Here is a 22,132-nt window from a genome sequence, read left to right as displayed (position 1 = left end):
TGATGTGATAATATACTTGGCTCTCTCATAAATGAGACCCACAATGTGTAGTATGTTTTTAATGATGGATTTCTACATGAGAGAATGCACATTTACTTGTAAAAAGGTAAACTTTACTTCCGGGTCAAAATCTGCATTTACATTCATAATGGGTTTTCGGCAGGGTAGGGGTGCCAGAAACAAAATAAAACAAAACAAAACATTTCCTATCCACCTGAGCAAAACCACTAGAATATGGAAATTAACACAGATGGAAAACGATGAGAAAATGACTAATGAGGCTTATTTGGTATCATTAGGCACATTGTCTTACAAGACAATGTTGAACTTAAGAATTCAGGACATGCCTTGGTGTCTGCTCTGAGGCAGTGCCCTCCTGAGCTGTGAGTCCAGAGAGACCCACCCTTCCCATCATGCCCCTGACATTGTTGAGCTCTAAGTGCTTTTATTTACCTCAAGAAAATTTTTCCGAGTAGAGTCTCTTCCCTGGCCAGTTTCCACATCTTTCTATACTAAATATTTTGTGGTAGGTGTGAAGGTTGTCAAGCTACCTGAAATGACAGCTGGGATTGTGGCCTATGGATTTCTCTTCATGAATTAAGTATTCATGTAGTTACTTTGTGAATGTGTGTGTGTGTGCATGTGCTCACACACATATGTACACATGATCATTTTCGTACATGTGTACATGTGTGGCCTGCAGTCTGCATAAGGTATATGCCCCTATTGCTCCCTCCTTTGTTTTTAAGAAGAGTCTCTCTCTCTCTGGCCATGGAGCTCAATGATTCGGCTATGTTGGCTGGCAGGTGAGCCCCTAATGTAGCTTTTCACAGGAATATTTGACCTTGGAACCCAGGTCAGACAAGCGCCAGGTCTGGCAAGCACAACTGAGCCTTTTCCCACAAACAACAGTAAATCTCAGCCTTCCCAGGCCCCAGTGCTAAAGTAGGTGAGCGTGGCTACAATCCAGGCTTATCACAAAGAGGTGAAACCGCAAACCACAGCCTGGCTGACCATAGCCTTCATTCAGTAAAGCACACAGCTGCCTTGGCGCTGTATCAAGGCTGACAGGAAGCTAACATTACGGCTTGGTCATATAAATTGCACATGGGATGAGAGGGCAAAATCCTAGGGCACCCTTGGGTGTTCTCAAAAAATCCTATAAGGCTGAAATGCAAGAGAAGGCCTAAAAGCCAACATTTTGGAAAACTGGATGAGTTTCCACAACATGAATTTGATGTTCAAATGAAGCTCCAAAACTTCATTTGAACTTGTTTGGGGTTTTCTTCTGTGCAGCTAAATGTAAACATTCATTCACTTTGATACAGAAAAGACTGTGTTTTCCAGCTATTAACAGTATGTGAAATGCATTGTCTTTCTTTCTTTCCTTCCCTTCCTTCCTTCCTTTTTTCTTTTCCGGGTTTGTCTTGCCTTTCTAAAAGCTGGTTTCTGTTTGTTTCATTATGTTTTTCTCACTATATATCCTTGGCTGGCCTGAAATTTGCTATGTAGACCAGGCTGGCCTCGAACTCACATAGATCCACCTGCCTCTGCCTCTACCTCTTGAGTTCTGGGATTAAAGCATGTGCTACCAAGCCCAACCTTTGTTTGTTTGTTTAAGACTGGATCATGCTATGGGGCCCAGACTTGTGTCAAACTCACAATCTTTTCCTCAGCCTCCACCTCTTAGGTGCTAAGATCGCAGACATGTGCTGTCTTGCCCAGTGTAAAAGCTGAATCTTAAAGACGTTTGGCACAGGATAGGTGGCTTTTGCACAACTTCCAGACAAGCAAGTTGTCCAGAGTTGATTCTTTTGTTGTTCCCCCAAATCATGCAGGCATTCATCTGACCTCATTTAGTGATTTCTGGTGGATTTAATTAGATAGACTCATGGGGTAAGCAGTGTAGGAGAGAGGGTCATAACCAGGGAGCAAGATAGAGAGAGACAAGCTGAAAGGCAGGCATGTGATCCACTCTCAACTGCACTGAACACAGCTGTATCTTCTCGGCTGCATGGCTTCACTTTAATGAGCATTTCCAAATCTGCTCATAGTGTGTAAATGGTACGGGAAACATGACCAATGAAAAAGGGATAATGACTTTGAAAAAAAAAGATGACAAATTATATTTTTACTGGTAAAACTTAACATTCCAAATGAAATGTTCAGAGTGTGGTTTTTTTGTGTGTGTTTTGTTGTTGTTGATGTTTTGATTTTTTTTTTTTCCTTTTTGGTTTTACAAGACTGGGCTGTCCTGGACTCACTTTGTGGACCAGGCTGGCCATGAACTCAAAAAGATCCACCTGTCTCTGCCTCTCTGAGTGCTGGGATCAAAGGTGTGTGTCACCACACCCAATTGTTTTTGTTGTTGTTGTTTTAGGGTGAAGCAGAGAGAAAGACACCTGAGATACAGAACTGACGTTCATGGTTGCCAGGCCCAGCGGAAGGCGTGGAGATGCACTGTGACAGGTCCAGGGGCTCCTGCTGGACCTGAGCAACTGAACTGCGGCAACAGATCCCCAGCTCTGTTCCATCAGGACAGACTCTCATGGCTTATAGATCACACCTCCAGCAAGAGGCGAAACACAAAAGCCTTCAACTCAGAAAGCAAGACTCTGTTATGTCAACACCCCCTTCTGCCTTAATAGTTCAGACTAATAGCCCTGAGTGGGAAGAGAAGACAGTGACTGCTACATATTCCCGAACACCTAGAGAAAATGAAGACTGTTACGTGTCCATGACTGTACAGTGCATACAGAGAACACAGCAACTTCCACATGATTACGCTACGATCAGCCAGGAATACAATAATCCTCGATTGCATGTATTTCCTCAAATTACAGCATGCATCACAGATAATTTAAAGTTTACTTATTTAAATTTAAAATTTATTTAACGGTCATTTTTTGCAAAGAGAGTCCAAACATGAGGGTAAGGGCTGTGCATCGCTGAGAGCCCAACAGGTGTGCATTATGTAATTGCGTTGAATGAAACAGTCTCTTTATCAGCACTGTCTAGCACATTTCCATCTGTGTGAAAAACGTAAAGCAAATTAAACAGGCATTTTCCATCTTTCAGACAGCGGTCCAATGTCAACACTACAGACATTTTAGACCATAACTTTCTTCACCATGGAGTAGGTGAGATGGCTCCAGAGATAAAAAATATCTGTTGTACAAGCCTAATGACCTGAGTTCTATCCCAAGATTCACAGTGGAAGGAACCAATAGCCCCAAAATTTCCTGTAATCTCAAGCATGTTGTGGACATTAAACGCACACACACACCACTTAATAATCAGAAGAAAAAATTTAAAAAGTCACTAAAAAGTTCTTCATCACAGTGGGCTGTAGACTGTGAAAAGCACACAACTAGTGCATGATGGTTCTCAGAGCAGAGGAGAAAAGGTGCAAAATTCTCTTCATTCTGTTTGTAACTGTGGAGGTGTAAGAGGATTATTCCAATCCAAGGCTGCCAGTTTTCAGGATATGCGGAGCTGTGAAAATACATACAAAATGGTCTAAATGCCAAACGCCCTATGGCTATGAACAGTCTGAAAGAGGCATGCTCACAGCCAGCACTGGGCTGTTCATTATGAATTGTGTCTAAGAGAACAACTTTGAAAATGCTGTTGAATATTTATTAAAAGGAAAGATCTACAATAATTCAGGTTTTGACATGCTACTATTAGCATCTGGTTGGAAAGGTTATGAACTGTGGAGGGAGAAACCATTAAATTTATGAGTAGGGTTAATACATTGTGCGTCACTGTTTTTTACTGACTGCCCTGCTAATACCTCAGAACACAGCCTGAGATGCCGTTATTCATGCAGAATTTTTTTTTAAAAGACTCTATAAGCATTTTAGTCCCATTTCTACTTTAGAGATTCTAGGGTATTGCTTTGTGTATGTGTTGTTTTATGTTTACTTGTTTGTTTCTAAGACAAGGTCTCAAGGCTGTCCTGGAACTATGGAGAGACCAGGCTATCCTTGAATATGCATTGATTGTCTAGCCTCTGCCTCCAGAGCACTGGGATTAAAAGTGTGTGCCAACACACCCAGCTGACATTGAACATTATACAAAGGTAATGCTTGAGCTCAAGATGTGCATTTTGGCCAACAAGACCAATATAGTAAAGTCAAAGAAAAATATGAACACTATAAAAATATGTACAATTACTTATGATAGTTCATCATAATACTTAAATACACCTTTATTCATCATTTAGCAAAACAAAGATGAGGGGAAAGAGATCCAAAGGCAGGCAAGAGACTCAGAGACAGCCCCTACTCCAATTGCTAGGGAACCCACATGATGACCAAGTTCCACATCGGCCTCATATGTGTAGGGGGTCTAGGTCCCACCCATTCATGCTCTTTGGTTGGTGGTTCAGTCTCTGTGAGCCCCCATGGGCCCAGTTGAGTTAACTCTGTAGATCTTCTTATGGTGTCCTTAACGTCTCCAGCTCCTCCACTATTTCCCCCTCAACCCCCACTCTTCCACAAGATTCCCTGAGCTCCGCCTATTGCTTGGCTGTAGGTCTCTGTATCTGTTTCCATCAGCTGCTGGATGAAGCCTCTCAGGAGACAGTTATGCTAGGCTCCTGTCTATAATCAAGGCAGAGTAGCATTAATAGTGACAGGGGTTGGCTCTCCCCCATGGGGTGGGTCTCAAGTTGGGCCAGTCATTGATTTGCCATTCCCTTAGTCTCTGCTCCATCTTTATCCCTACACTTCTTGTAGGCAGGACAAATTTTGTGTTCGAAGGTGGCTTGGCGTCCCCCTCCCTCCACTGGAAGTCCCACCTGGCTACTGGAGGTGGCAACTGCAGGCTCCAGATTCCCCAGCTGCTTCGAGTCTCAGCTAGGGTCACTCCCCTAGACTCCCAGGAGCCTCCCTAGTCCTACAGATGTTCCCCACTGATTTCCATTCTCTCTCCAAGTTGCCCCATTCTCTGCTCTCCCCATCCCTATTCCACGTTCTTATACATTAAAAATAAATAGTGTATTATGTTAATTCCTAACACTCAAAGAGGCTTAAGATATTTGCATTCCCTCCTGTCAGTCCCTTCATAAGCGTATCTAGATTTAGGACTCTGAAATTGGAAGCATGGAATTCCTAAATCCACTAAGAGACAGACCATTCACACTATGCAAAAACGCTGTACTCAAACTCAACTGTGCACATAATTATAGTATTCAAATGAGATCACTAATTTAGACATGTTCTATCATGTCAAGTATAAAGAACATAAAAATGTATGAGTGAAATCTAACAAGAATAAGAAAAAAAGAAGAAAATGGAGCTACTTTTTTTTTTTTTTAGGAAATGAAAACTCATAGTGCATGATACCATACATTCATGGAAATATTAGCAGGAAATCCAGCTTAACTGTTCATGTCAGTGAGTGAGTTAAAAATACAGTGGTGTCAAGTACTTAAGACAGAAATCGAACTCTGTGCTTTGGATTACAATATTTGCATTTGGATGAAATTGGAACACATGAGGCATGAAATGGACAAATTAATCTTCATTCGAATTACCTAACATATTATTATAAAACTCAATAAAATCATATGTAAAATAGCATAATACTTCACATTGTTATTTAAATTTTCATGTGGCAGTATTGTAATTTCTCACTGCAATGGATTAAGCCTAGCATGCTGCTGTGTGGAACAGTCATTACAAGAACTAAGATGGTTCCTTAACATTTTTATCATCATTTTAGGATTTATGAATGTCTCATTATTTAAAAAATGGCATCTCCAATAAAGATGGATCCAATGGATGTCACAGAAACATCAGCCCTTTAGATTCAACTTTTCCTACTGAAGCTAAAATGTAAAGTTGGCACCATCAAGCTTGACATTGACATTCAGGGATGGCATTGACAATGGCTTTTGCTACTTGCTAGAAACTGCTTTCAACTGCACACTGCCAGCTAGCAGACTCCTAGGGCATACTGTATGTGTAAAATTAAAAAAATGCAACACCCTAAACTTTTTCAATGGTTATGAGAGTCCATGTCATGACTCAAGCATCATTATACACATGTGCACGTGTAGCTATATGTAAACTTAAGGAAATTAAAATTTTAGACTATTCAGAGCCAAAAGAAAAGTTGTGAAACAGACATCGTTAGAACTGTACAATGTCATCTTTGTAGCACTTGGGTAAAAGATGATGCCAGTGTAAGACTTCAGCCTTAACATAACAGCGTCATCAGGAAGCCAAAACAAGTTACATTGGTTTACATGATGAGAGCTCTCAAGAACATTAAAGGAAACCAACAGTTTAGACCTAATTTGCCTGGGTTTTGTCTGATATGTTTGAACCCACAGAATGCATGTAACAGAACGTTTCTCTCCCACAGCAGACACTACAATTACTAAGAAATAAATTTCCCCTGTAGCACAAAGAGCAAATTTAACTATAACAATTTCAGTTTAAAATACTTGGTCTCTGTGCTTTATAGGTAGATGCCTTTTAAAAATCAGCACCAATACTAAAAAAAAAAAAAAAAATTTAAAAATGTTTGTTTTATAGAAGTAAACCTTATTTCCCCCAGCTTAATTAGACATATTTGTATAGAAAACCGTTGGTCCATCAAATAGAGGAATTTTAGCCAACACCAGTCCCTACTGTTGACACTTTAAGCAGATTAACTTGAAAATAAATCTTAAGCATTCCCCATCCCTCCCCCAAGTTTTCCTTTGGTAGCAAATGACAAAGAAATACTATAGAATCGCCTAAACTCAGAATTTGAAGCCAGAACCCCTCGTTTTGGGTCTGACAAGCTTTATCATTTGGCATTTGGGTCTTACCCTCAATCTTCTGGACTCTATTTCAGGTCACTGGTTTCTATATTGCCATGTAGTGGTTTGAATGTAAAATGCTCTTCCTATAGGACCAATTCTCAACCTGTGGGTCACAACACCTTTAGGGGTCACACAGTCCTTCCACAGGGGTCGCCTAAGATCACAGGAAAACACAGATACGTACATTACCATTCATAACAGCATCAAATATACAGTTATAAGTTAGCAACAAAATATTTTTATGGTTGGGGGTCACCATAGCATGAGGGACTGTATTAATGAGCCTCGGCATTAGGAAGGTGGAGAAGCACTGTTCTATAAGCTCACACATCTGAGTACTCGATCCTGGCTGGGGGCGCTGTTTAGATGGTTGTGGAATCTTGCTGAAGGAAGTGTGCCACAGGGGGCGGGCCCTGAGGTTTTATAGATCAGTTCTGTGACCTGTCCTCTTTTGGATTCCTGACTGTGGGTGCAATGTGACGAGCCACCTACTGCCACCATGGCATCTCTACCAAGATGGACTGCATCATTTTTGCCAGGTATGTGGTCACAGCATGAAGAAAGGTAACTGTGATAGGGAGATTTTTTACTCTTAGGTAAAAATTAAAGGACAAAGCATTTGAGGACTGATACATACAACAGGAATGGAAATACAACAACCATGGTTGATAAATACTCCATATTGTCTATAACATAATGAGGTCTATTTTCACAAAATGAGTGAAAATCATGCAATATTATAGATAGAATACTTCAGATAATCTAATGGGCCAGACATATTACTGAACTATGAAAGTACTGGTACAAATTTGTCAACTTTCTAATGATACCATGCCATGATAAAAGCTTAGCTTTTTGTGAACTGTCACTTGTATCCTTTATCACTTCCCCTTTCAATGGGATCCTTCAAGGATGCAAAGGGAGGTGTGCTCCTTCGAGAACCATGTATTAAGAAAGCTCCTCTCCCATTCTTCCCCCTCTCCCAAGTATCTGTGTTCCTCTGTCCACATCAGGGTAAATTAATGGAAAGGGAAAGAAAACATGACAATTGGACTTCAGAAGTAGACTGAGATCCAGGATCAAGCTTTTTTGGTGATCTTATTGCCATCCTGAGTGCCATCCCCATCTACCATCCAGAGTCTTAATACTGATGGAGAGGAACTGAAAGCCCCCATGCCCAGTGCAGACACTGTAAAGGAAAGACATGCTGCCCTCGGTGGCACCTTCCTGTTTCACTTCTCTGTCGTGTCCGTGTCTCCTCCACTCCCCTCATCCCCAGACCCCACCCCCACCCGGCTACCACTTAAGCAAGCACCTCACCCTGTTCTGCCTCTGGCTTTTGTCACTTTTTTTTTTTTTTTTTTTGTCAGAAATTTTTCCCACTTAAACTTTCCATCCCATCTTCTTTTCATCTACATGCCACCTTGGCCTCATCTTTACATTTTTATTCCACACATTCTCTCAGGCAGACAGCAACTTCAACAGCCATTTCAAATACTCATCTATCTAGAACACAGTGAGGCCTATTTTTGTAAAAATAAGTGAGTGAGTCCTGTTATATGCTGAATACATCAGATAAGGCAATGGACTAGATACACTGATAAACTACAAACGATGAACCTCCATTTGCAACTTTGGGGTTGCCCCGAATTTTAAGCCACAGTCTGCACAGTATCTCTAGGCTCTGGTGCATGCTACTGCATAAATCCACAGCTTGTCACCTTCTCCTGTGGGACGTTCCATCCTCTGAGCTCACTGTCCTCGCCAGTGGAACCTCGATATCTTCAGTTATCTGAACTAAGCCATCTGGGGGTGCTCATGAAAGTCTCTGCCCCCTCCTAGCCTCTCTGTCTCCCCAGAGCAACTAAACCCTTACTAGTCTGAATTCAAAATAGAGAAGCTGACATGCTCAGTTTCACCTGCAGAATTGGCCACCAATTTCACCAAGTATGGCCACCAAGTCACTTCACAGTGTGGGCCCAGCCTCTACTCTCCAATTCTATAACCACCTCTGCCATATCAATTGTTCCCAAACACGCTGACTGAGCTGCCGTTTTACAATCTACTACCCAGCTCAGCGACATCATCAGACTCACTCTATGCCCCAAACCACATGGTACCCTGCTACTCCTATAGATTCAGACTAAGTACTATTTCCTGAAGGAAAACCACACGCTGATTTTTTAAACTCCTGTATTTTTATTAAGTTTTTCCTTTGATAATTTTAAGGAGTGAGCTTTCCCTGATATCTCATCTCCTAAAATATATATCTGATAAATGTCCAAATGAATATGTGTCCCTCTCACAAAACTTGATGCAAACACAGCCAAGACGCTGGTGACTGGTTATGTACAAATTAGTGGCTCACAGCTCTTTTCAGGTGTCACACATAAAATCATAAGGCCACTTGGTACAGTTTCCTAGTGCCGAGTGCAGAGGGCGTGAGAAAACTGTGAATTGCTGTGTTAGCAACTGGCCTTTTACTAAAGAGTCGCCTTGCTGTGCGGCTTTATCGCCTTGGGCTTACAGCATATGTTGCTTCAGGCTCACTTTCCCATGTTCAACACAACTGGGGGGATGAAGCAAGGGTACATGCTAGAGGGCTGGAGTGGGCGAAGCAGCCCACAGTGGTGGATGGAGTCATAAACACACAAAACCAGATGCACGAGGAGTCATCCGAACACTCTTCATCCCTCAGATAACAAACTCAGAGAAGCTGATACACGCAGCCCCGCAGCTGGCTAGGCAAGAGGACAGATGACACAGTGCTGACGCAGTCACACCTTTTCATCCTTTGAGGAAGTCAGTTGATGCTCATTACTTGCAGATAAAGGACCGATACGATGTGTTGGGCTGGACCTAGGGAACTGGAGAGGGTAGAATAAAGCTGCCAGCCACTTTAAAGTCCATTCCGCAAGGCTCACAGGTGTTTTAATGCTCTGTATTTTAATAAAGGCCATGGTTGGGTCAGAGTGCCTGTTCCCTGGCAGTCTACACTTAGAGAAGAGAAAACAGTTTTGAAACAAGTTTTTAATCACTTACTGGTTTGAAACTCATCCAGTCTTATGGTCTCGCATAGGAACAGAAGAGCCATCAATACTATGCCTGAATGCTATGAAGATGTGACTAACTTTTAAATGAAAAATTGAAATGATGTTGGTTCCAATGGGAAATCAAGAGGGGGTGGGGAATGGGGCAGAGTGCTTGAGTAGCATGTGCTGGGTTTGACTTTCCGTCCGTCAGTCTGTCTGCCCCTGCAGAGGCAATATCTCAGTATGACTTCAGGGGCTCTGCTTTCTGTCTGGACTGGAGGAGGACAGTGACACCACAGACATGGGAGCTGGATGCTTTTACTCCGAGAGGACACACTCGATCCCTACTTGTTAGATGTGTGGTTGCCTCTCCTGTAAAAGCCACAGTCGTGCCACAAATGACAGACGACGCTGCTCTAACTCAGACCTCTTAAGATTTAAATAAACTTTAAAAAAATCACTTGAGAAAAATCTTAGGCCTTTCCACTTCTCCTTTCTTCAAGGACAATGATGAAAGCATCTGACCCCAAACACAGATGAAGTAAGTATGCCTTGCCACCGGAAGCATTCATGCTTCTTACAAAGTAATGCATGGCTTTTGCTCTTTCTTTTTCATGAAGTGAAATGTGGTTTCTGAGTTCTAGCATAAATTAAGCTTAAGCTCTACCTCAACAAAGCAACAGAGATGGTACCTCTTGTTTAGCCAATCCCAGCTCTGGTCGGGAAGGTCTGTAACAAGTAAGACAGTACATCTCTGCTACCTAACACATTACCACAGCTCAGAACTCAAAAGCAGCAGGATATTCTGTATGGAACAGCAAAAAGTTCTGAGCTCTCCTTTTTCTCGTAAAACTTGGTCATGTAATCTTGGACCCATGACCTTTCTAGGCTCGTTTCTGCTTCTGAGAAAACACTACAACACCAGAACTACCCAGAAGCCTGGCGGGAGGGTTGGAGGAAATACTGTAGGTATTGCTGCCAAGGCAACCAACACACAATAAGTGCTCCAACTCTTATCAGAAAGGATGACCAGCAGAGACTAGAAAAGCGGTCAAATAAATCCTGCTCTAGGCTGTCTTCTCTCAAACCCACCCATGACCTCGAACTCTGAAAGGACCTGACCTTGAGGTGCAAATGCCACATTGCATATGTTCTTGCCTGTATAACCATGAACGTGTGTAGCTCCTGGTCAATCCATACATTGCACGAGGTAAGATCAGAATCAACACCCAGCTCCACAAATACAAGTGAAAATTCAAAGGAGTCCCCAGATTAGAGAAGGGTAAATGGCCTTCACTTATATCCATATTAAAACTGTCTTGCATATTTTGTACCCAGGCCTTCTCCCATCCACGTACTAACCAGGCCCAAGCTTGCTTAGCTTTAGAAATCATGTATGATCATGTACGAGGGGTGGTGTGTCTGCATGCTGTGCCTGGGTCCTTCTGAGAGCAAAAGAAAACTGATATTGGGGGGATTCCTTGAAAATTTGAAAGTGGTAACAGAAAATCCACTAAAACAATCACAAACAGGAAATAACCGTTTGCAAATTATTTTCGCAGACCTAGCTCAAGTTATAGATGTGTTCCAGGGAGACATTTAACCAGAAATCCTAGAACAGGGAACAGTTGAACTACATCTATTGACTGAGGCAAAGGGTGTATGTTTTCTTTGAAAGGAAGGGGCAGAAACAGCAGCAGAAGGTGCCAGAGAGACTCAGTTGGTGGCAGGGGTTCTTTTTGGCATACTGCAGCTGTGCGATTGTGTCTATAGGCACACAGAAGCTACCTACTGGAAACTCACTCTTGAGAAGCTTTAAGGAGGGGGAGGGAGGGAGGGAAAAAAGGAGGGAGGGAGAGGGGAGGAGGGGGAAGGGGTGACACATTGAGAACACCAGCCAGCATTGAGCATCTAGCTTGGAGTACCTTTTAATGTTAGATACATTAGCTAGGAGGTTCCATTAAACACTGAATCACCTGCGGTACTCAGCTGCCTAGGTGCTTTCTATAGTAATTAGACTTTAGTATCTAGAAGGTAAAAATCAAAGGGCACAATATGATGGCATCTAAGAAAGCCACAAAAGTACCATGGCCGCTCAATTACTCCAGAACTCAGAGGAGAAGCTCAACAGTCCATAGAGATTTCAAACCAAGATGGCTCATATGGAATCCCTACCACAGCTCCCCATGGCTTTGAAACTAAGACTGAAGGAAGCGTGCCTATAGCTGTGATAGGTAAGCAATTTCCATTTCAGAACACTGAATCCAAGCTAAGCCCAGGGTCCCACTCTGGGCCTGAGTGGAGGCTGGCCTATGCTCAGCGACAATGTGGACCGCCCTCTGCTTCCAGTGGCTTGTCCCATGTGGACCTCCGAGGCAACTACACAGGCAGGCAGGAGGCAAAGCAGAGAGCATCAACTCCAACGTAAAGCAGCAAGTTACACCACGTTTTTCCTTTGGGTCTATGAATACATAGATAGGAAAGAAGGAAAGAACAGAATCCAGTTTCAACTGAAGGCAAAAACACCATTATCTTTCTCACGGTAGCACTAAAGAGGGCTTGCACTCAGGGCCGGGTATTTAACAGTGAGGACGATAATAATAGCTTCCAATCACGGAGAAATGGTCTAGGAGTACTGTTTAGCAGTTTGCATACTTTAAACTTTAAACATAAACTCCCCATGGAGAGAGAGGATAACAGCCCACCCACTTTGCTTGCAAGTTGAGGCAGCAGGGTCAAAGAACACAGTTTCCAACAGGCATGTTTAAAATGCTACCTCTAATTTGTGTTATTTGATCTCGCTCAGCCTCAGTTTCCTCCTCTCCAACACCGAGACAGAGCCACCCTCGAAGGCCCTCGGGGAGGTGCCGATGGAGACAGTAAGTCCAGTATTAACATGTGGCTAGCGTGTTTATATCCTCTCTCCTATTACACATGTGAACTGCTTCTACTGACCTCCAGCAACAGCTGTTTCGTGTCTACGGCTTATCCCAAGACAAATTTCCTTTAGCAGCAATGAAATTTTTTCCCAAAGTCAGCCTAACATACTTGACACTAGCTCAATACCTTCTCATGCTGGAGTCCACTTAAGCCCCACACAACCCAACAAGGGAGGCACTGCTATTACAACCACCCATCTTACAGATGGAGACACCAGGGCTCAGAACTGTGCTACCTCACCTAGATGCAAAACCAGCAATAGACTCAGCAGCCTGGCTTATGTTTAAATCAGGTGCCTGTAACTAGTTAGTTCATCTTGTTTTAGTCACTGAAACACACACACACACACACACACACACACACACACCTTTTTCTAAAGGTCACCTAGATAAATCTTACATTGACTCACATTCCTGAGTTTTTATTTCAAATCCAAATTCATAGATGTACTTCCACTGTGGGTATTTCTTTCTATCTATGGATACATACCTATCACAGGGCAGTTGCAACGTGAGCTACTTGGTGAATGCAAAACCTCCTATGGCAGGTACTCTAAATGCTATCTTCCCTGCTGATATTCACTGCCTATCAGCCAGACAGCAGGGCTGTATGGTATTTCAAAGAATTCCTTTTACAAATTTAATCAACTCAAGTATTAAACATCAATGGCATTAATCCATTGCTCTGCTTAAAAGGAATCTCTAGGGGGCAGCCGAGAAAGAAAGGTTAAAGATTTCTACCCTTCAAAGTAGGCCATTGCAGCTACCTATAAATCATGCTCTTTGTTTGTTAAGATAATTAAGGCCATCAGTGCACTTAACTTTCAGACTCAACAATTGTCTGGTCTGAACAATCTCCACTTTTCCTAAAACAAAAGGGGATGTGTTCTTAAAGGAGGTTCTGTGCATGCTCTCTGTACAATGTATGGTATTTCAAAGCATGATTTATGTATCTAATTCCTTGAATTGCCTTGAAAAAAAATACACCGAATCCTTCCTCCCATGCTCCCTATTGGGAGAAGACACTCCAATTTAAAGAGCGCCCGGCTTCTGACTACAAACCGCTATATCATGTCAACATTTTCATTAAATACGGTTCAAGCCGGACTTGAAACAAACGGAGTGAAGGCACAGCTGCAGCCCCTGCAGATGCGAAGTTATCCGGCCAGCAGGCTTACATAAGAGATGCAGGACAACCCGCCATCGTCTGAATCCTGTTTGAGACTTGCCCACATTCCTAAAGCACATGAATTAAAACGCACAGAAAGCTTCTCTCATTTCCTCTGCCTTGGAGGACAAAACACTCTGTTGACGTCTAAGTTGTTTTCTCACAAGGACTAGCCTCCAATTATAGGAGGTTGGCAACTTCTGCCTGGGTTAGTGTGAAAAGCTTGCAGGCCTGAGCAGCAAGGTCTCGGCTTCTCATCTCTATGCCCGTCCTCCCAGGGGGTGTCAGCAGAGCCTCCCAGGATGGAGGTGGCCGATGTCCCCGACCCCACGCCGCGCAGAATCAGGGAACTCAGAATGTGCAATTACCGGCGGGCCAAATGCCCTCGGAGCACCTGTCTCTCCCAGCACATTTCCAACTGGCGCATTCGGCAGAGGCAGGAGCCAGCCCTGGACTCCAGCCTTGAGTCCTCGAGTGCCATGCCCCTCCATTGCAGCCAAGTACTCCCTCCTCCAGCCGCAGCCCGGCTAGCAGGAGGTGCCACCCCGGCCTGGCAAGACAGGAATAAAACCAACCTGTCCTTCCCACGGTGCCTGCAACTTCAGAAACTACAGTCAACTTACCGGCTCGCAGGAGGCAGGGGTCTTCTGGGGCTTCAGCGAGCTAAGAAGCGCTGCAACTCCGCCGCACGCAGCCCGGCTGGCCCGCGGTGGCCGGTGGCAGCGGGCTCGGGACCCGCCAATTCCCTGTCGCCTCCGCTCTGCGACGGTGCGCTCTCCCCGGCGCACCCGACGGCCGCGGCGACCCGGACTGCGCCGGGGACCCGAGCAAACGCAGTGGCGGCCGCCAGTCCTGGAGAGCGGTGCTCCGAGATCCGGGTGCGTGTCTCCCGCTCCGAGGGAATGCGACGCTACGGAGTCCCCGCACGGGAGGCTCCGACACACTACAGAGGCGCCGCTCCTCCCGGGAGGAGCAGTCACAGCCCCCGCGCGCCGGGCGGGAACCGCAGTCCGCGCTGGACGCCGCGCCGCGGAGAATGACAGCGCCGAGGCGGAGCGGCGCGCGCGGCCCAGTGCGCATGCTCGCGGCTGCTGCGGCACGTCACGGGGGGCGGGGCTAACGGGCGGGGTTGGGCGGAGCGAGCGCGGTGGGGCGGGGTCCGGGGGGAGAGGTTAACCTGGCTACCCGCCGCCGGGTCAGGAGCTGGCGATAGCTCAGCTCAGGGTTGGAAACCTAAATAAAGCTCTGAGTTTGTCTCCTGAGCCCATTGTTCCTTAACAAGCGCAGTGTATCGGAACCGCCTTAGGGTCCCGGGACTGTCCACAAAGGTCAAAATTAACTCAGTTGATTGCTTAACCCCACCAAGGGCTGCAATTTGTGGGCCACCTTCTTTCACTTTGATCGCGTGTGTACGGTGAACTTGAGCTTGTCAGAGCCCTTTGCCCTGGGTGCACTCCAGAATAAGCACGGGAGACTCGAGAGGTGGGGCCCAGGTAAGCAGGTTGTAGATAACCTTGCCTAAAGCTTCGCAAGCGAATCTACTGGTTGTTTGGCAATACGGCGCTGCCCGTGCAGCTGCCCAGGGAGCCGGGAGGATGGGAGATTCCCCATTCCAATAGGGTCCAAGGTAGGCCGGTGCTGAAAGCCTTGCTGCAAGCTTCGCCCCCGCATCCTGGCCGGCTTAGAGGGCGGAGAACCCGGAGCAGCTTCTGACCTGAGAATCAGCCGGAAGAGCTTTTAACTGGGGGGGAACAAATTCCCAAGGTGTCTCCACAGCGGTTCTGGTTCAGCCCTGGAGATAGGGGTGGGAGGAGTGGGGGGTTGGGTGTTGGACTCTTGCCTGTAACAAGCTGTAGATAACTATGACAGGGGTTTCGCTGGCCTCCAGCAACCTGGAGTTGAGGCTTGTCTGGTAACAAATAACTAGACCAGATGTGGAGCTCAGGTCTTCGGAATCCAAGTCCATGGTATTCTAAACCAATCAGTTCTTTGTCTGAGTAGTCCACTTTTTCTGCACGTATTAAGAGGTTTTTTTTTTTTTTTAAACAACAACAAAAAGCCTGTACAAGTGATGTTAAACAAACAGTCATTCACTTTATTGAACACACATGTTTCACTTGTAAAGGTAGCGTGAATTTGGCTGGCTACACAGGCTCATTATGAGCGGAAGGGTGGGAGTAGGAAGCCGAGCGGCTGAGCAAGGAATGTTAATATGTTGCAGAGAGTGTGTAGGAGATGTCAGACTAAACCTTCAGCTTGGAAAGGTACTTTGGCGATTCAAGAATGCAGGATCCAGCGTGGCTTCCTCTTTCAGAGGCGAGGAGCTCCGTGGTTCAAGAGCTTGTAAAGGCGCGGATTTCACTACCAGGCTGTCTTGGTTGCTTTTCTCACTGCTGCGACAAAATGTTTGGCAACTGCTGCTCAAGGAAGGAAGCTTTAATAAGGAGTCATGGGCTGAGGGTACAGTCTACCGTGGTGGCAGAGGCAGCCCGGCACATTGCATCTGCTATGGTCCCAATATCCCAGTCCATGCTATGACACTGCCCATGTTCAGTGTGGCTCTTGGCTCCTCCATTAAACCCCTCTGGAAACACCTTTACAGACACACCTAGAGATTTGTTTCCTAAGAGAATCTAATTCCTGTAAAGCTAACAAGAGGAACCATCACAATTACCTCATTGAATCCCACAATAATCTTCTAAGTTACATATGAAAAGTTAGTATCTATTTTACACTCTTAAAAATGCATTCTGGAGGGCTTCGTTTCTGAAGTGCTTGCTGCAAAGGCAAGAGGATCTGAGTTTGGATCCCTAGAACTCTCCTAAAAAGCCAGATGTAACCAGAGAGGTGCTGGCATTAATCCCAGCACCTGAGAGGCAGAGGCAGGCAGATCTCTGAGTCCGAGGCCACCCTGGTCTACAGAGTGACTTCCGGGATAGCCAGGGTTACACAGAGAAACCCTGTCTCAAAGATAGATAGATAGATAGATAGATAGATAGATAGATAGATAGATTAAATTAAATAAAGCCAGATGTGGAAGCACACATCTGCCCCCTTGGACCTGGGATGTGGAGATGCAGTGATCCCTGGGGCTTGGTGACCAGGCAGTCTTAGTCACATCAGTGACCTCCAGACTCAGTAAAAGACCCTGACTCAAAAATGAGGTGGAGAACAATTGAGGAAGACACTCAGCATCAACCTCTCATGCCCACCCATGAACATGTATGCACATAGGTGACACACATAACTAATGAAATAAAGCCAAAGAATAAGCAGCAAGAAAAAGCCCACTCCAGGCATCATTTGGCTGTTCTGGCAGAAGCATGGTTCAGATGTCAGATGTCTAAAGAAATGATGGAATCTCATAAAGAAAATGTGTGTGTGTGTGTGTTTTTTTTTTTTTTTTACAAAGAAAATGCTCTCCACATATTTTTAAAGACTTTGCCAAAACTTTGAGTTAGAAAGGCTTTCATTTTCTAAGGAGGAAGTATGCCCGTGTCTCCATCCAGTTTGGCAGCTTCATGTAGTAGGGTTGCAGAATGGTTTCAGAGCATTATAGTCCTGCTGTTACAAAGCACAAGTCTTGCCAGGGATTTAGAAGGGCACCACTCAAACTTTGCCGGGACAAGTGTGATCACCATCCCCATTTTACCTGGGGGGAGTGACCGAGAAGAAGGCACTCATCCCGGCAGGGGTCTCCAGCCTGTGTCCTCTCCCCTGCCCTTTTCACCAAACGACACACTGCAGATTAGTTTCCAGATGGTTCATATCAGGATCTACAGTCATTCAATGAGAACTCGAAGACACGTGTTGCAGCTAATGCATAAAGTGCATTCCCAGCCTGGGAAGTTTCAGAAGCAACTGGATGATATTGACATATCATTCTACGGAGGCTAGCCTATCCCAACCGTATCCATACGCTCTTGCGACTATAAAAGAGGTAGATGAGTTCATAGAAGGAGAATTCCTTTAAAATGAGGTACCTGCTACATCATAGAAAGTAAATTTGGTTAAGTATTTTTTAATGACTTATTTATTTTTATTCATTTGTATGTGAATGTGCTTTGTGGGTTTATGTGCATCGTGTGTGTAGAAGCCTAAGAAGGCCAGAAGAGGACAGTAGATCCTTTGTAACTGGCATCACAAGCAGTTGAACGCTGTTGGATGTGGGTGCTGGGAATTGAACCTGGGTCCTCTGTGAAAGCACCATATACTCTAAATCACAGAGCCATCTCTCCGCCTCCCTGGTCCAGTTTTCCAGTAAGAGTATTTTAACTAAAAAAGAAGTTAATAGAATGAATCATGTTGGAACTTTTAAGTAAAGAACTCCGTGTTTGTTACTTTTCCTATTGTTGTGATAAAATAACAGACAACAGCAACTTAAGGAAGGGAGATTTATTTGAGGTCACTGAAAGGTACAGCCCCTCACGGTGAGGAAGGTGTGAGACAGCTGATCATGTTGTATTCACGGACAGAAAACAGGAGAGGTGCGTGCTGGTACTCAGCTTCCTTTCTCTCTCTCTCTCTCTCTCTCTCTCTCTCTCTCTCTCTCTCATCCATTTTGTTTACTCTGGGACTCTAGCCTATAGCAAGCATGGTACAACTTGAACCTACGGCAGTTCTTCCTTCCTTGGTTGAAGCTCTGTAGACACCTGTCATACACTTACATGGAGATGTTTCTCTTAAATGATTCTAAATCCTGTAAGTTTAGAAAGACCTTCACCATCACAAAACCACAGTTATGTTAGCTTTCCAAGGCACCAGCAACTCCATCTAAAATATTTATCTGTGTAGCATTTATTGACTTCAAGCAATCTATGGCTCAATTCTATAAAAAATTAATTAGTATGTCCCACTGCCATTGTGTTTTGAGCCACTATTATTGACATTTAAGACATGAAACATGTAATATTGTCTTAGTATTGATTGAATCCTAGTATTGACCATGTTTGCATTTTGAATTTATTTCTTGTTAGCTGCTATTGTGTGTTAAGAATAGCAGATACATTCTCTCTCTCTCTCATTCTCTCTCTGAGATTTGTATTTCTTTTGGGCCAACAGAGCCTGCTCTTTCAGAATTTCTTCTTCCAATGACCCTAAAAGTGCCACTCCTGGGGTTTTCAATTATAGACGCTAGCAATAGCACCGAATCTATTCTTTCCCCTTCAAGAAGCCGTGCCTAGGATAGATTTCCTTTCTTTTAAATTAAACTATTTCTGCTAAGAATCCCAGGATTATCACTGAGCTAAAGCATCTTGGCTGGAAAAATCTTCACCTTTATTAATTACATTTCTTGATTTTTTTCACTTTGAAGGGATTCTTGAACATGAAAATCTCCAGTTCTGCCTGCTACACAGAGATGATCCAGATGAGAGAACTGGGGAAACTCAGGGTGGCTGGCAAAGCTGGCAGAGTCGGAAGCAGAGAAATTAGATGCTGCCCGGTGAGAAGCTTACTAGAAAACTCTATACATAGTGTGCCTGACTTTTGAACACAGGTGATCTCACTCACTCTCTCATGCCTTGACTACTTGCCATGGCAAACAGTGTCACTGGAATCCATAGTTGAATCTCTGGTTGGGTTCAAGTCTATCTTGTTTCCTGAGAAACTTTTGTAAACCTTTGAAAAGCTCAGTGTCTTGCCCTGCTGTAAGAAACCTATGGAATTCCAGTATGGCAAGTGCACAGATCTAAAGCAGTTTATCTTGAATGTAGGCACACGAGAACAGATGAATATAGTGAAAAGATGATCAGGACAGATGAGGAAAAGCCTGTTAAAGGAACTTAATCGCCTCATGCTGGACTGCAGAGTAAAAGAAAGAGCTTACAGATTTGCTACTTTCTATTAGAAGGGAGAAAACTTATGACAGCAAGAGACAGTTTTTACAGAGGTGAAAGCAGAGACCGTTTTCAGAATTGTCTTTATGAGTATTCTTATTGTCGTGAGTTATCCTACCTCACACATTCCTTATGTTTTTCTCTCCTGGGGTCGAGCATTCAAGATCTGTGGCTGCAAAGCTAATGCTCAGGCTAGGCCTAAATTCACACTTTCTCCTGCACCTATCACTTCAGTATAGCATACTAAACCAAGGATGAGAAGGTAGGTGTTCAGGTTGGCCTTAAACTCTCTATGTAGTCGAGGGTGATCTTGAACTTTGGGTCAGGCCATCTCCGTTGCCCAAGTGCTGAGACTACAGGCACGTTCGTCATGGCTGGATTGTGCAGCAAACGAGAACTTCAGTTCCAAGGGAAGCGCTCATGCAGTCTCGAGCCCCGAAAACTATAACTAGTATTTAGTGCATGATTCGTTTCTGTCCTTCCCTACCCCACTAGGCCTCTTCCTCAAGCACCTTTTGACCTTTTCCGGTGATTACTTTCTTCTACCCTGAGTCCTACACCATCTCTGTAGTTTGAGCCAGCTCCTGTCACATAGGACAAAAGATCAGGGGAGAAGGTAGCATTCAGTTGGGATCAGGCTTTAGAAGGAGAAGGCTAAGCACTGTTTGTACGGCTCTCTTCCGCTTGCGTGAGTCTCCAGAGTCCCACGCACCTGGCAGCGGTCAATCTTCCAGTTCTGGGTAGAGGGATATAGCTCACTAGTGCTGGTTAAATGTGCACATGGTCCTTGGGTTTGAGCCTCCTGGCACTGAACAAAGAAAACAGAACAATGACAAAAACTACCCTGCTGTTCTGAATAGGTAACAGTTCCGAATCGGTAACAAAACTGGCATTTGTAGTGTTACCTTGTTGGTGGTGGTCAGACCTTCAGTGGAGCCTCACCCACATCCCTCTAGGGGAAAATAAGAGTACAAGACCAGCCCTATAAAAGAACAAGGGGCCTTGAAGATTTCACAGCAATTCACACAGAATTCCCACGGGCAAAACTCTGTAAAATAAACTATCACTCCAAGATGTCTTGTAAAAACAGCAGTTGCCTTTAGAAATATTTAATTCTGAATTCCACTGAAAAGCACATGGTATTTCCTGTTTCTGGAAACAGGGGAAAATGAAGCTCTGTTTGAAGCAAGCAAGCAGAGCCAGATGTTGGTGTTGGTAACAGTCTGCAGAGCCCAGCACGCATGTGGTGTAGGCAAAAAGATGCTGGCCAGCTGTCTACAGCCCTGGGAGCCTAACTTCTCTTGGAGAGAAAAGAAACAGAGCAGAGGAGCTGTGTTGCTTGTATGTACAAGGAGACAGCTGAGTCTAATAGACATATTTTCATTTGTGGAGCCAGCACAACAGCAATTTAAAATGTTTTTTTTCTCTCCTTTGACACTTTTCCAGTCACTTATTCAAGAAATCTTCAGTATTCAACAAAATTCAGTAACATAAGAAGAAGAAGAAGAAGAAGAAGAAGAAGAAGAAGAAGAAGAAGAAGAAGAAGAAGGTGTGCATCATTCCATTTTGAAGTCAGTTTTAAACAATATGCTTTGTCCATATTAACAATTAGCTTCTTTCCTCTGAAAATATCCAATTCACCTTCTCAATTAAAATAACTGTTGGGCACATGGAGACAACAGTTTGAATATGAGATGCCCCCACAGCCTCCTGTGTCAAATACTTGGTCCCCAGCTGTGATGCTGTTTTGGGAAATGATAGAACGTTCAGGAGCTGGACTTAGCTGAGAGAAGATGGGCATTAAAGCGTGGATATGGAATAGCTTTGAAGGTTGTACCTGGTTTCTTGTTCCTTCTCTCTCCTCTTCCTGTCCTCCATAATGTGAGTGGCCTCGGCCACAGGCTTCTTCCACCATGGTGTTCTGTTTCATCTTGTGGACCAGAATCAAGGAAGCCAAGGATCATGGACCCAAACTTCTGAAACTATGAAATAAATAAGTTTCTCTTCTTTGTAAGTTGTTCTGCCAGTGGTAAAGGAGATGCTGAGAGCTGGAGTACTATATCCTATTCCCAAATCTTCTTGGTTAAACTGGTTTCCTCATCCTTGCTTCCGTATCCATTGTCCCGTCTTTTGCTCTGAGGTTTTGCTGGCATTTTTATCCAAGCCCTCCTCTCTAATTTATGTTCACAGCTAACCATATCCTAATGCCTAATTCATACTTCCTTGTGTACATGTAGTTGACCTTGATCACCCTAGCTAGCAGAGTCTCTTATTTACGTAAATGCCATCTGCTGTCTCTCTCATCACACAGTACTTCTCTACACTGCTCTGTATTA

At 44.2% G+C, this 22,132-nt stretch overlaps 1 protein-coding gene and 1 long non-coding RNA gene across 4 annotated transcripts in view; one reads left to right on the top strand and one right to left on the bottom strand.

Moving 5' to 3' along the window:
* Positions 1–14,721, bottom strand: part of Pag1 (phosphoprotein membrane anchor with glycosphingolipid microdomains 1) — a 133,929-nt gene extending 119,208 nt beyond the window's left edge. For both annotated transcript variants that reach the window (XM_021645645.2, XM_021645647.2), the window contains exon 1: positions 14,583–14,721. The gene's annotated coding sequence lies outside the window, so the exon portion shown is untranslated. The remainder of the gene's footprint in view (positions 1–14,582) is intronic.
* A 438-nt stretch (positions 14,722–15,159) lies between these two features.
* Positions 15,160–21,810, top strand: LOC132654553 (uncharacterized). 2 transcript variants are annotated; one of them, XR_009592181.1, is made up of 3 exons: positions 15,160–15,452; positions 19,274–19,402; positions 21,243–21,810. It is a non-coding gene; the product is annotated as an uncharacterized LOC132654553 (long non-coding RNA). The 2 variants fall into 2 exon arrangements; XR_009592180.1 differs by lacking the exon at positions 15,160–15,452 and adding an exon at positions 15,496–15,586.
* The last annotated feature ends 322 nt before the right edge of the window (positions 21,811–22,132 follow it).

The sequence above is a fragment of the Meriones unguiculatus genome, chromosome 6, assembly GCF_030254825.1.
Source record: "Meriones unguiculatus strain TT.TT164.6M chromosome 6, Bangor_MerUng_6.1, whole genome shotgun sequence".
Taxonomy (NCBI): domain Eukaryota; kingdom Metazoa; phylum Chordata; class Mammalia; order Rodentia; family Muridae; genus Meriones; species Meriones unguiculatus.
The sequence above is the reverse complement of the archived record's forward strand: the minus strand, read 5'-3'. Positions and strand labels throughout refer to the sequence as shown.